Source organism: Chiloscyllium plagiosum, chromosome 2 (assembly GCF_004010195.1).
Source record: "Chiloscyllium plagiosum isolate BGI_BamShark_2017 chromosome 2, ASM401019v2, whole genome shotgun sequence".
In the NCBI taxonomy this organism is placed as follows: domain Eukaryota; kingdom Metazoa; phylum Chordata; class Chondrichthyes; order Orectolobiformes; family Hemiscylliidae; genus Chiloscyllium; species Chiloscyllium plagiosum.
Window position 1 is genome coordinate 119411880 of NC_057711.1, and position 5373 is coordinate 119417252.

Sequence of the window (5373 nt, forward strand, 5' to 3'; positions counted from 1 at the left end):
TCGTTCTATCTCTGAGCTTCCAACCTAGCTCCCTGAAAGCCTGTCTAACATCCTCGGCACTCCTCCTACCTATGTCGTTGGTGCCAATGTGGACCACGACTTCGGGCTGCTCCCCCTCCCCCTTAAGGACCCGGAAAATACGATCAGAGACATCACGTACCCTTGCACCTGTGAGGCAACATACCAAACGTGAGTCTCTCTTGCCCCCACAAAACTGCCTATCTGTGCCGCGAACTATCGAGTCCCCAATTACTATTGCTCTGCTCTTCTTCACCCTTCCCTTCTGAGTAACGGGGACAGGCTCCGTGCCAGAGGCCTGAGCCCCATTACTTACCTCTGGTAAGTCGTCCCCCCCACAAGTATCCAAAACGGTATACTTGTTCTTGAGGGGAATGGCCGCAGGGGGTCCCTGCACTGGCTGCTTCCTCCCAGTCCCCCTCACTGTCACCCATCTATCTGCCATCTTTGGAGTTACTACTTCCCTAAAGCTCCGATCTATGACCCCCTCTGCCTCCCGAATGATCCTAAGTTCATCCAACTCCAGCTCCAGTTCCCTAATGCGGTCTTGGAGGAGCTGGAGATGGGTGCACTTCCTGCAAGTGTTATCAGCAGGGACGTCCATGGCATCCCTCACCTCAAACTAAAGTCATCACTAAAGTTTTTAAAATCCCCAACCTACCTGATTTTCAGACCCAGATTGATAAAGAGTTCAGACAAGGATTCTGTCCTGATCAAGAATCCCTATTTATGACAGGTAATTAGATTCTAGCTACAGGTAACAGTTAAGTAAACTCTACAAATTAAAATTCTAAACCCCAGATAAACCTCCCCTTGCACATACACATTCAAACAAGGGGGAGAACCACATGGGCACAGGGAAACTGGACAACCAGTTCTGTAGTCTTTGTCACAAAATGCGTTGGTTTGGTTTCATGCTGATCCAAAGATTTCTTCTCAGCCTTCTTTTGCTTGCACTGGTTTGCAAGAGGCAGAAGATGTCTGCTTCACTTATGACAGTTCCCTGACTTATCCGATTCTATTTGACAAACTGCAGCATCTGCTGAAAGAAAAATAAAATGGTTTTCTCAGGTTTAGAGTGATTTAAGGGAGAGAACTGTGAGAGAGATTTTGGCTGCTGAAGACCTGCCAGCTTTTGTTTTGGCATGACAAAGCTTGTTGCTGTCCTATTTCGCAGCCCAGCTACCTAACAAGCAATCACATGCTTATTGGTAACCAGAGAATTCTTGCTCACTGATAACTGAATACCAGTCACACCAATAAGCTTCACTTGTAAACAATCCTTTGACCCCAGTTCGTCACCCCATCGTTGGAACCCACAGCTACCCAAACAGGGTTCACAAAAGACAGCCCACATTCAAAAGGTGGGATCTATAGTGTTTACTCCTGAGATGAAATGTCTCTTCCTTCTTGCTATGAGATGCCATGATCACCAAGGCCAAGGTCATACACACTTTCAGTTTCCCTGGTTTTACCCCATCTATGGAAGATGTTTTGTCCCTACGGTTCCTTTCAGAATCCTCAGTGTGGTCCTTGCTCCCATTTGAATAGTGTGGAAGTCCACTGAAGGTAGTATGAATTTATCATTTCTGAAATTGATAGCATTCGTTGATAGTCCACTGAAGTAGCAAAAGATGTAAAATGGAAAAAAATTAGACTATTGTACTGTGATGCTTGCGTACTATTTAGTTGAGTTGGTGAATATAAACATTGCTGATTCATTTTAGAAAATTTGCAAAGGAGTAGTTAAGTTTCAGTGCAACGTCCTTCTAAAAAAATGGATATCAAGATCCACAGTGGCTTCAGCCTCAAAACCTCCCTGCAGCTCTTCCTGCCTAATTACGTTAGAGCTTGGGATAGGCACCCTATTATCACAAGTACAATCATGACTGTGTCATGAATAACTACACACAGGAAATCATTATTTAATAAGACTACATAACTCAGGGCAGTGAAATATGCACCACTGAGGCAACTTGGGCAATTGTCTTAGTAATCTTTTCCTGTCATGTATTTTAGAAAGGAATGAAGATGAGCAATTGCACAATAACTAGAATGTGAAACCTTACATTCCATGAACAATAAGTATTAAAATTTAACTTTTAAAATATGTATTTATGATGTTACAAATTATAATAAGAAATAAAAATAATTGCACAATCACACACATATATTTTTGCAGAACTAAGGAGACTGGTGCTGTTTAAAAAGACCTTACCAACATATCAAGTTCATAGCTGCAAAACTCAGATGACCGTTAGAAAGAAAGACACTGAGTTAGAGAAGAGAAGGGAAAAACAATGTTTATGTTTAACAATTTGAAAGAGTAGGATCTGTATGGAAGAAAATTTAATTGGCAAATTCAAGAACTTGAGAATCACATTTTTTGTAAAAGCAAATTAGGAGTATCAGGAATAGAATTGGATATGTCTTGATTTTTAAGATTGTCCAGATGGGTCAGATTTGGGTTAACCAGTGCTGTAAATCCTTTCTACTTAGTAAGATAATTCAACTTTTTTACACAAATAATCTCTTGTGCATTCTCAACTTTAATCACATTAACATCAGTGGTGGAACTTCAGCTGCCTGGGCTCTAAGCTCCGTAGCTTGCATTCCTCCTTTCAGTCTGAAATTAGTACCCTACCTTTTCATCATCTGCCTTGGCTATAATTCAGAGTTTGTTAGATAATTGCTTGTGTGAAACACCATGGGATATTTTACTACATTAAATGCAAGTTATTGATATTGTGATAAATGAACAATGTTACTTAATTATGTGTTGCCAAAACGTTGTCATTTACCTACTTTTCCATTGCAAACTGGCTTTTGTGTTCTCCACATTATTACACTTCCAAAATAGTTTACTGATTGTAAAACACTTTGAGAAATTCTGAGAACATGGAAAACATTACATAAACTGGAGTGCTGTTTCTTTTCTTTCTACAGATGGTGGTATTTTACAGCATCTATCAACTGGGAATCTATGAGAAAAAAACCTCAAAGAACTGCAAATGCAGGAAATCAGAAAAAAAAATCAGTAATTGCTGTAAAAGTTCAGCGGGTCTGACAACATCTGTGGAGAGAAAGCAGAGTTTCGAGTTCAGTGACTCTTCCGCAGAACTGTTCTTCAGAATACTGATACTGCCAGAATTGCTGAATGTTTCCAACAATTTTTGATTTAAGAATCTTCGAGACATAGCCAGGGATATCCTAAAAAGGGACCTAGATTTCTGAAAAATGAAAGAAAATCTAAAGAGAACAGGAAAGTGAAATAAAATGCTTCTACAGAAGTGCAGTACTTTCACAAAAATTCTAGAGAAAGAACATGCTGACTGGATGAAAGGAAGAAGACAGAATAGAAAAGTTAGAGGAAATAAATAATTTACAGCTGTCAGACTGAAACAAAAGTGACAGCATATCTAAAAGGAAATTATAGTTAAATACAGATGTAGTAAATTATCAGCTGGTAGCATTATTCTGATTCCTTTTTCTCTGTTTTTTGAGAGCATTGTCTCCTTTACACACTCATTGAAGTAGCATCAGCCCAACAACAGTATAAAAAGGTTAAGAAGTTACTGTATTAAAAGCTAAGAGCTCCTTCAACTTAAATGTGATATTTTGAAACTTCAGTGTTCATATAATGCATATTAAGTTCTTTCCCAACACATAAGTGATTTTGATATTTAAAGGAAAACCATCATTGCAAGTCACAAAGTGGCAATCATTCTGAAGCTGCAGGTTAAGGACTGACACATTGATAAGTAATAAAATGCGCAGCAAATTCTATTGAGACTGCCATCATGAGATAATTCCCAGTATTTTTACGTGACAGGATGATGTTGCAGTCGAAAAAACGTTCACATGTTATAATCACTTAACATGTTAGGAATTGGAAGGATTCAAAATTGTCTTGAAGGTAGGAGACAGCATAGTGGTAGAAGGTTGCTTTTCAGACTGAACGCCCGCGATGTGCCACAAGGATCAATGCTGAATCCACTGATTGCCATCATTTATATAAATGATTTCGGTGTGAATTCGGTGTGATTCCAAAATATGGTATAGTGGACAGTGAAGAATATTATCTCAGAGTACAATGGGACTTTGATCAGATGGGCCAAAGGACTGAGGAGTGGCAGATGGAGTTTAATTTAGATAAAGGTGAGGTGTTGCATTTTTATACGACAAACCATGGCAGGACATATACAGTTAACGATAGGGTCCTGGGAAGCGTTGCGGATCAAAGAGAACAAGAGATCCAGGTGCATAGTTCCTTGAAAGTGGGGTTGTAGGTAGATAGGGTGGTGAAGAAGGTATTTAGCATGCCTGCCTTCATTAGTCAGAACATTGAGTATAGGAGTTGGAACATTATGTTGCGGCTCTAAGGACTAGGTTCCTTTCTGAAGAAAAGATGTAGTTAAACTTGAGAAGGTGCAAAAAAAGAGTTACAAGGATGTTGCCAGGATTGGAGGGTTTGAGCTATAGGGAGAGGCTGAATATGCTGGGACTTCTTTCCCTGGAGCATTAAAGGCTGAAGGGTGACCTCATTGAAGTTTATAAAATCATAAGGGGCATGGATAGTGTGAATTGCCAGTGTCTTTTTCCCAGGGTAGGAAAAGGTAAAAGGGAAAAGATTTAAAAGGGACATAAGGGGTAAGTTTTTTACGCTGATGGTTGTGCATGTATGGAACGAGCTGCCAGCGAAACTAGTGGAGGTGGGTACAATTACAACACTTAAAAGGTATCTGGATGGGTATATGGATAGGAGGGGTTGAGAGGGGTTTGAGCCAAACGCTGGCAATTGGGACTAGGTCAGATTGGGATGTCTGGTTGGTGCGAACAAGTTAAACCAAAGGGATATTTAAATTCAAAGGAAACTGTATTTCTCTCGCAACATCTGTGAACTCAGGATATCATGAGTATTTTACAGCCAATATCAAACACTTGAAGTATAACCTCTGTGGCTTGTAGAAAATATGACAGCCTGTCTACACACAGCAAGTTCCCATCAACAGCACTACGGTAACAATCAAATAATTTGTTTTAGTGAAAACAAATGCTGTGGATGCTGAAAATGTGAAGTTAAAGAAAAAGTGTTGGAGAAACTCAAGAGGTTTAGAAGCTTATGTGGAGACAGAAACTGAGTTAACGTTTTGAGTATGTTGTGGGGCAAATCACCAGCCTCAAAGTCAGAGTCAGGGTTTAATGACAGAGTTTATTGTACAAGGAAATACTGGAGCTCCGGGGAAGAAAGACACCAACAGCACAGTGGTTAACTGCAATACTTCTCTCAACCTGGAGCACATGTCAACTTGCTTTTATACATTTTGTGATATAATAGATCAGTGATGAGGTTAT

The 5373-nt window shown here is 39.8% G+C and overlaps 1 long non-coding RNA gene across 1 annotated transcript in view; it reads left to right on the top strand.

Moving 5' to 3' along the window:
- The window catches only part of LOC122563563, a 14077-nt gene extending 10085 nt beyond the window's left edge, over nucleotides 1-3992 (top strand). The window contains exon 4 of the long non-coding RNA XR_006315651.1: nucleotides 2965-3992. This is a non-coding gene — a long non-coding RNA (uncharacterized LOC122563563). The remainder of the gene's footprint in view (nucleotides 1-2964) is intronic.
- The last annotated feature ends 1381 nt before the right edge of the window (nucleotides 3993-5373 follow it).